This window comes from Dendrobates tinctorius, unplaced genomic scaffold, assembly GCF_039654945.1.
Source record: "Dendrobates tinctorius isolate UK_male_01 unplaced genomic scaffold, ASM3965494v1 ptg000163l, whole genome shotgun sequence".
Classification (NCBI taxonomy): domain Eukaryota; kingdom Metazoa; phylum Chordata; class Amphibia; order Anura; family Dendrobatidae; genus Dendrobates; species Dendrobates tinctorius.
The window spans coordinates 4,338,782-4,348,844 of NW_027361830.1; the positions used below are offsets into that span (position 1 = coordinate 4,338,782).

A 10,063-nucleotide genomic window follows, 5' to 3' on the forward strand; every position below is an offset into this window, starting at 1 on the left:
TTGGAATGCAGACTTTGATGGAATGGTCTGCGTCATGTTGCGTTTGCAGAGCCCTTGGTGTGCCTAAACAGTAGAAACCCCTAACAAGTGACCCTATTTTGCAAACTAGAACCACCAAGGAGCTTATCTAGATGTGTGGTGAGCACTTTGAACCCCCAAGTGCATAACAGAAGTTTATAACGTATAGCCGTGAAAACAAAAAAAAAAATTCCACAAAAATGATTTTTTTAGCCCCCAATTTTTTATTTTCTCAAGGGTAACAGGAGAAAATGGACCCCAAAATGTGTTGTCCAATTTGTCCCGAGTACGCTGGTACCCCATATGTGGGGGTAAACCACTGTTTGGGCGTACGGCAGAGCTCAGAGCGAAGGTAGCACGATTTGACTTTTTGAAAGCAAAATTGGATAGAATCAATGGTGGCGCCATGTCATGTTTGGAGACCCCTGATGTACCTAAACAATGGAAACCCCCCAATTCTAACTCCAATCCTAACCCCAACACACCCCTAACCCCAACCATAGCAACAACCCTAACCATAACCACAACCCTAACCCCAACCACAACTCTAACCCCAACTTTATCCCATCTCACTTTAGCCTAACTCACACTAATGGGAAAGTGGAAATAAACACATTTTCTTTATTTTTGTCATGATCCAGTGTTGGATCTGGCAGTATTAAAAGCACAAAGTGAACTTTTTTTAATTTGGTTAAGTTCAAAGGTGTTTTGACTGTCCCCGGTGGTGGTGAGTGGTATCGCACCTTAGCTTTAGTTTTAGGTTAATGTGCACTTAATTATAATTCAGGTGTTGGACTCTATAAATGGGTCTCAGGGTGTTCACTCACTGCTGGTGATATTCATTGATTTCTTTCTGAGTTGTTGGAGAGCCTGGTGGAAGGATGGAGCTGGATAGGAGTCCTGCGCAGTCAGCCAGAGGGAACGAGTGCCAGCTAATGGTGTCTGCAGGAAGGACTGGCATGGCCTGGTGGAGTCGCAGTTTATGGTGTCGGCGGGAAGTGCGGGCATGGCTTAGAGGAGTGGCGACTTGGAAGAGAGTTGCACTCAGCATGTTCGACTTGGTTGCTGAGAACTGGACTCGAGCATGCTTGGATTCTTGGCAGAGGCTGGACTCATCTTGGGACTCTGCGTACTGGACTGCTGCAAGTGGTGATGGACTCTGCTCCCAGGCTGCACTATGGTGATGGATCCAGTTATGTGATGGATCAGGGTGGAGGAGAAGATGCACACAGGTGGTGGGCTCTGTTGCTAAGTGGTGTTCCCCCTGTATTGTCTCTTTCCTCATGTGTGTGTTATTAGTGCAGTGGTGGGATTAGTTTCCGCACCGACCTATTCCCTAGTGAGGGTTTAGGGTCAGGGCGAGCTAGGGCATTGAGGTACGTGTGCGGCGCCCAGTGCGAAACCGGCATAGGGAACGTTAGGAGTGCAGGGACACTGGCTCAGGGGAGCTCAGGAGGTCTCCAATTCCCTTTTCCCTATTGCAGGGCCCACCATTGTTAAAGTTTCCCAGGTTCCCCCCTTATTTAAATTCGCCGTACTGGAGGCGGTGTTTCTAGATATATGTATGCATAACGTGTAATACCCAAATTCGCCAGGTGGAGGCGGCGTATCCACCTGCACGTTTTGTTAGTTAAATTCGCCCCACTGGAGGCGGTGTATCCAGGGTCACGTGTGTCACATGGGTTCGCCTTGCGGTATCATCTGCGTCCCGACACACGTGACCATGACAATTTTATTATTTTTCCCTAACTAAGGGGGTGGATAAAGGAGGGGTTATTTACTTTGCTTTTATTTTGATCACTGTGATAGGGAGGTACTGGGGATCCTATTTCTCTCTCTGATGTGTGATCACACCAGAGGAGAAAGAAATTAAATGGCAAATTGCACTTTTTTTTGCGGTTGCCGTTATACAGTTAATAATGGCGATCGCAACACCGGGGTCGGTAAAAACAAACCAGAATGATTCTCTAGGGTCTCTGCTACCCCACGGCAGCAGAGACCCCGGATAAGTTCCGACTCTGGGGGATGCTATACTCTTTTTCCACAGCGCCGTGAATTCACGGAGATGTGGTTTAAGTACCCTTAACTGTCGCCATTAAAAGGCGCATCGGTGGTCGTTAAGGGGTTAAGAACTATCTTCATCCTTAAGGCAATGGTGGTCAAACCAAATATTCATTGGATTTGAAGTTCCCTTTTATTCATTCACTTTTCAATTTAATGGATTAAAGAATTAAGTATAAATACGTTTTTTTTTTTAAAGTATTCTTACATTTGCAGCATTTCCTCCACATCTGCCTAACAGTATGCAGCACTGTGCAAAAGTTGTGTACAGTGCTGCATGTTAGGCAGGTGTAGAATAAATGCTGCAAAGTAAGAATACTTTATGTATGAATAGGTTACTTTTAAAGTATTCTTACTTTGCAGCATTTCTTCTACACCTGCCTAACATGCAGCACAGTACACAACTTTTGCACAGTGCTGCATACTGTTAGGTAGGTGTGGAGTAAATTCTGCAAAAGAATACTTTTTCAAAAAACCTATTCATACTTAATTCTTTAATCAATTAAATTGCAAAGTGAATAAAAAAGGGAAATCTATATCCAATCAATATTTGGTGTGACCACATTTGCCTTAAGGCTTAAGATAGTTAATGATATATACACACACAGATACTCCTTTTGGATTTTCACCTTAGGTCGCAAGTAAAATTGTTTGTATTAACGGGGTTGCTTTACTGGGCATTTATTCAGCTGTTAGGTAGTAATATATATTATTCATGACCAACCCCGTCATTAGACAACCATGAAAAATCCAGTAGAATGGAGACAGTGAGTTCTTACACCAGGGTATAACATTTCCATAATTTTCATAAAAATAACATGTCTGGTAAACGCTTGTGTGAGAAGGCATCACCAACATATCAGATGATCAGTTAGGCCATACATTACATTTGCAATAAGTATTTCTTATACAAAATTGGAAGGCTGTGTTACATGAGAGGAACATCAAAGGATTCATTTTGCTATATATCCTTTCCTTTTACAATAACTGTTCAAAAATGTCAGAATTCTGTCTGCTAGTAAAGCTAGACTTGACTAATGATCAAATCATCCAATAGCTTGAATGGAGACATGCAACAATTCATTCACATGGACTAAAAAGATAAAGATAAATTAAAAAATCATTAGTTGATGCCCACATCTCAAGTAAACAGGCAAAAAGACAATATGGGACATATAGAGTGCATCATATGATCTTCTGTTGGGCCCAAGCAGTTGAACATCAGGTCAGGACTAAATCAATAGAACCAGCAAAGACCAACCATTTAAAATCTACTTTGAACTCGAGGACTCGTCACTAGGATAATTCATATTATTCTGTACAGATTGAAAGTGGGCACTCAATCACGCTCTATTGTGAGGCCATGGAACTTAAGATTGACACTGCCTGCCATGTTATTTGGGAGAAACTAGAATACCTCTGTAAAGCCCAAACAGATGAGAAGAACGTGCAAACTCCATGATATTTCCTTATCAGATATGTTCCAAGGACCACAGTCCTGTTCTGCTCATTGTTAGCCCATTCACTTATGACCAAAGGAGGACCGACCAACTATGTTTTGCACATGGGGCCTCCCAACTCTCTCCTAACAGATTATATTGGGGAAAAGAAGGAATTCCAACAAGACAGAGCAAAAATTCTTACAGGACATAGACCACAACAGACATGTATGACATTAGCTTATTCCCGCTACTCAATGAGAACACATGACATAGTCCAACATGCATGTCTTTATGGGAGTTGGAAATTGCTTAAAGTAAACAGCTATTGAATGTTTAAGTTCGGCTTAACTCTCAGGCCCTAAAGTCTACAGGACAAAAGGGTCAAGTGTTCAGCTATCGAAGGAATATGGGCATCTTAGAGTGGTGGACCTTTTTAAATATCTTTTACACCTTAAGCACTTTTAGAATTTGCTTTATTATAAAATACCCTACACTTCTCCCTATCCTGCTAATTCCTAAAGTAGGTTTTACCTCACTTCTTGTAATGTTTAGTAAAAGGAGTCTCAAACAAAGTCATCAGAATCCCAGGGCTGCACTCACTACCAGGTAACGTCTATCAGCCCCCCGGAACAGGACATCATCAGGGGTGGCGCTACTTGCTATAGTTTCTTTCATCGCTCATGACGTCCTGTTCCGGGAGGGGTGTGATAGATGCTGTGGAAAGTCGAGTGCAGCCCCAGCCTCCTGACGATGTTTCGTTTAAGTCTCATCTCAAATTGAACGTCACAGACAGTGAAGTAAAGAAAACCCATTTGGCTTGAGAAAGGTTCTCAGTATTGAACCGAAAAGTCGCCATGATGGGCCTTTAAACAGAAGTCATTTTTCACTCTGAACGGTGTGCTGCCTCCAATCTCTGGATATACATTTAGGAATTAACTAGAGAGGAAGAAGTGTAGGGTATTTAATAATAAAGCTAATTACAAAGGTGCTTAGGCTGTAAAAATAGATATTTAGAAAGGACATTTTAGGTACTGGACCGCTCCTTTAAGTTTTAACTATTAATAGCTGTTCGTAATTTTATCCTACATGTCATTTGGAATATCCAATACAATACACCATGGAGAGAACTAAATCAATGGGGAAAAACAAAAAGTAGAAAAGTAAAAAACAATGCACTTTTATCCCACTATGATTCAGAACATTTTCAGCATCAATAACGTTAATCACTCTTCTTGCTAAACACGTTTTCAGCCCAAGTCTTTGTGATAATATTCAGAGACTTAAGTAGGGGACTAGAATGAGTAGCATCGATTGCCAACAGCCTGAAGTAACTAGCTATTATTTTCTCACACTCATTTTGTGTTAATGCCACAGACCCAGCTAACCAATATATGTAGTGCACACACCTGAAAGACGTTTACCATACAGAGAAACCATTTTAACCCAGTGGAAAAATATTACACTTCAAACAATGCATTTATTATGGATGTAAAACCAAGCCTTTAATTACTGCCACTTTATCTGGCTGTAAATCTAAAAGACCTTTATTGAGAATGAGTGGTTAGAGTTTATGAAGTTGGAACAATGAAGTATTAAAGAATGGAAAAACTACTGACCCTTCTAAGACAACTCAGGAAAAAAAAAAAAACATTTAAAAGTGAACATGTCACCACGTGTCACCGATATAAGATACAGCCACAGCCTTTCCGGGCTTATCTATAGCATTCCGTAATGCTGTACATAAGCCACCGATCCAACATGAAAGATAAGAAAACTAAGTTTTAATCCCTTCCTTACCGATGACGGAATAGTACGCCATCGGTAAGGATCCCCGCTTTGAGGTGGGCTCCGGCGGTGAGCCCACCTAAAAGCCGCGACATGTCAGCTGTTATGCAGCTGACATGTGTCTGCAATAGGCGCAAGCGGAATCACTGTCTGCCCGGGCTTATTAACTAGTTAAATCCCACTGTCAAAGATGTCAGCGGGCATTTAAACAGCATTTCCGGCCGCCAGGTTGGAAATGAGATAATCGCCGACCCCCGTCAAATGATCGGGGGTCGGCGTCACGTTGCCTGGACATCCACAGGTCTCAGAGACCTCTATGGTTGTTCCAGGCAGATGGCTTTGAGCGCCGCCCGGTTGTCGGCGTTCAAAGCACAGCAGTAAATCTGCTACATATGGGTGATCTGCTTATCGCCCATATGTAGCAGAGCCGATCGGGTTGTGCATGCTTCTAGCCTCCTATGGAGGCTATTGAAGCATGCCAAAAGAAAAAAAAAAAAATGTTTAAAAATAAAAAAAAATAAAAGTTCAAATCACCCCCATTTCGCCCCAATCAAAATAAAAAAAAAAAAAAATCCCACATACACATTAGGTATCGCCGCGTTCAGAATCACCTGATCTATCAATAAAAAAAGCATTAACCCGATCACTAAACGGCGTAGCGAGAAAAAAAATTCAAAACGCCAGAATTACTTTTTTTGGTCGCCGCGACATTGCATTAAAATGCAATAACGGGCGAGCAAAAGAACGTATCGGCACAAAAGCGGTATCATTGAAAACGTCAGCTCAGCACGCAAAAAATAAGCCCCCAAATCGACCCCAGGTCACGAAAAATGGAGACGCTATGTGTCTCAGAAAATTGCACAATTTTTTTTAAGCAAACTTTGGAATTTTTTTTCACCACTTAGATAAGAGAGAACATAGACATGTTTGGTGTCTATGAACTCGTAATGACCTGGGGAATCATAATGGCAGGTCAGATTTAGCATCCAGTGAACCTAGCAAAAAAGCCAAGCAAAAAACAAGTGTGGGATTGCACTTTTTTTTGCAATTTCACCGCATTTGGAATTTTTTTCCTGTTTTTGCGTACACGACATGGTAAAACCAATGGTGTTGTTTAAAAGTACAACTCATCCCGCAAAAAATAAGCCCTCACATAGCCATATTGACGGAAAAATAAAAATGTTATGGCTCTGGAAAGAAGGGGAGTGAAAAATGAAAAAAGCTCCACGGTGCGGTCTGGTCCAATAGGTGTTGCAGGTCCTGGTCCGGCGCCTCCCATCTTCTTGCGATGCCGCCCTCATGCTTGCGTCATGGCTCCCCGGCTTTGCGCTCCTGTGTAAGCGTACTTTTATGCCCTTTTGAGGGCAGAGAAAAGTACTGCAATGCGCACCAGCACCTGCGCACTGCAGTGCTTTCCTCTGCCCTCAACAGGCAGAAAAGTATGCCTGCGCAGGTGCACAATGCCGGGGAGCCATGAAACAATCAGGAGGGCGGCGATCATAAGAAGATGGGAGGACCCAGACCTATGACACTCATTGGACCAGACTGCCCCCCGGGGGAGTATAATAAAACTTATTTTTCTTATCTTTCAGGTCGGATTGGGGGCTTATCTACAGCATCACAAGGCGGTGGCCATATCTTATATCGGCCAAACCTTGTGACAGATTCGCTTTAATCTCTAATAGCTTTTTTCAACAAGACATTAACAAATTATGAGCTCTTGCGGCACTTGGGTACAACGACATTCAAAAGAATAACTTGCATGATTTTTATAGGTACTACACTTGGGTTTCCTGTAAGTGGCCCGATTTCAAAATACCGCATAAGAAAATAAAAACCGGGCCAGTTACGTCAAGTTTGTGGTTTAAAGTTCCTTTTTTTTTTTTTTTTTTTTACAGCAGAGTATTTTTATACGTTTGTTTTACTGTGTTTTTCTGTGTTTCAGTCTTTTGGTGGTGTGAACACTGTCCTACAGACTTGTTCATTGTGTGTATGGCCCATGTGTTTGTATTCAGCTATGTCAAATTGCAGACTTGACTGGCACCATGTTCTGGTCCACATGGTGTACAGCAGAAGGCGCTTCCTGCATTTAACAGGTTCATAAAATGAACCAAATTAGTGTACACTGCAGAGGCAACCCAGCTATTGGATCAGTGTGATGTCTGTTGCTCACATGACAAAAATCTTCAAACAGCATACCGTAGGTTAGCAGGTTTCTGATGAAATTGGCCTGTCTGTATGTGCTGGAGATCGAGAAATTAGACTAAGGTCCAGTAGGAGCGGTTCTATAGCTATACACAGGGCTGGTAAATATGTTGACAGCAAAAAGCTATGTAAATAATTAACACTGGACAATCTTACATTATCTTATTACATTTTAGAATATTTCATAGTATTGGAATTAAAAAGATAAAAAAAAATATTACAACAGAGCATTTGGGAAAGTTTCAACAGACCAAAGAAATCTGAATTTTGTAAATGTAGAAATATCAGAAGGTTTGCCTCCAAAAATATATATGTTATGCCAAATTGTCAAATGAAAAAGACACTATCCCAAGAATGGGCTAGGGGTTATATAGTTCTCTTTCACTGGAAAGTGACCAAGCATGGGCTACAGGTTCTACAGACTGTCCAACACTGCCCAGCTCTTCAGAGAGTTGTATGAACCAAGTAGCAAGAACAACCCCCATCAATCCCTTGAGGGTTCAGCGACCTAAAACTATAATATTTAAAAAAAAAAATCAAGTAATTTACTTCATATAAATATTTTCACTTAATAAAAAGCACTTTTGGACCTTTTATGATTAAAGTCCATTAGGGATCATGTGGGTAAGTGTACTGATAGTAATATACTAACCAGTTTTCAGCGGTGCTCTGGCGTCACAACTAAATTTGTGACCTTCCAAATGTTACAATAGCTGTTGCGTGGAACAGAGGTCACATACTGAATGTTCTCAATGCAAATCACTTAAAACAGAAAATGTAACCCCTGCTCCATACAGAAAGCAGACAGGTTACAGATTTGGTGATGTAATGCCGCTTAGGAAGCCGGGAGAAGACGAAAATCGATGACTATTACCATCTAAGGCTACTTTCACACTTCAGGTTTTCGGCGTCAGGCGCGATCCGGCGTCGTGCCAGAACGCCGGATCCGGCAAATGTTTAGTAAAACCGGATGTGACGGATCCGGTTTTCTGCCGGATCCGTCTTTTTCTTGACAGACAAAACCGGATCAGTCTCATCCGGTTCATCCGTTTTTCTATCCGTTTTTCGACGGATTACGCCGGATCCGGTTTTTAAAATTGACCCTTGTGGCCTTCCGAACGGGATTGGCTACTGGAAAACTATATATAGCGTGTTCCAACAGCCCTTCTTTGACAGGTTGTAGAGGAGAAAGTGCAGGTTGGAGAGAAGAGCAAGTTACTGGCGAAGATGGATGTTGTCATTGGAAATATTTTGAAGAATTTGGCGGATTTTATAGCGGAGGCGAATCGTTTGAGGGTGATTGTTCTGGAGAAGGAGAGAGCGAGACAGCAGCGCATCAGGCATCGTAGACGACGTTTGTGGATCCACCCCATCACAGCCAAGAGAATGACGCGTGGGGTCTATTCTACACTCTGCATGGACCTTCGACGAAACCCGGATACATTTTTTGGATATGTTAGGATGAAAATGGAGAATTTTGATTACTTGGTGGAGCGCATTGCACACCTCATAAGAAAAGCGGACACCTATTGCCGCTTCTCTGTTTCACCCGCAGAGCGTCTGATGGTGACTTTAAGGTAAGCCACATTTATTGGATGTGATCGCATCAGAGCACACTTTCACTGCAATCTTGTTGGTGGTAGTTTGTATCTCCAAGTGTTATAGCTCAGTTTTGGTATGTAATGCTGTGATTTAAAACTAATTTATTGTTTTTTAATTCCCCACAGATTTCTTGCAACTGGAGAATCCCTTTCGTCACTGCATTTCCAGTACAGACTCGGGATTTCCACCATATCTGGAATAGTGAAGTACACATGCCGTGCACTGTGGGACTCCTTAGCTGAAGAGTTACCACCAGAGCCCACAACAGAGAGGTGGATTGAAATTGCTGACAAGTTTCAACAGATATGTCAGTTTCCCAACTGCTTGGGCGCTGTGGACGGGAAACATATCCGCATTGTAAAGCCAGCTGGATCGGGATCGGAATATTTAAATTACAAGAAATATTTTTCAATTGTCCTCATGGCCATCGCTGACGCGGAATACAAATTTATTGCGGTTGATATTGGGGCCTATGGCCGCTCCACTGACTCTCAAGTTTTCAAACTGTCTGCCATGGGGCGTAAACTGTATGGAAACACCTTCCAGTTCCCACCACCTAGACCGCTGCCGCAAACATCTGGTCCACCTATGCCATTTGTCTGTGTAGGGGATGAAGCCTTCCAGCTGTCAGAACACCTTTTGAAACCGTACTCTAGCAGAGGATTGACAAGACCAAAACGCATTTTTAATTACCGCCTCACAAGAGCAAGAAGAATGGTTGAATGTACCTTTGGTATTCTGACAGCCAAATGGCGGGTCCTATTGACTGCGATCAACCTCAAGACAGAAACTGTGGACGAGGTGATCAAAGCGTGCGTGGTACTCCACAATTTTGTTATCTGCAAGGAACCCATTTCCATTGAGGACACCTCTGAAGAAACCACCTTGCAAGATTACCAGGACATTACCACTAGAAGTTCTGTGACTGTTTCAGTAATGAGGGACAATTT

General features: G+C 42.3%; 1 protein-coding gene across 6 annotated transcripts in view; it reads right to left on the minus strand.

The window, feature by feature from the left end:
• GMDS (GDP-mannose 4,6-dehydratase) overlaps positions 1-10,063 on the minus strand; it is a 944,793-nt gene that overhangs the window by 395,937 nt on the left and 538,793 nt on the right. The gene's annotated exons all lie outside the window — the stretch shown is intronic.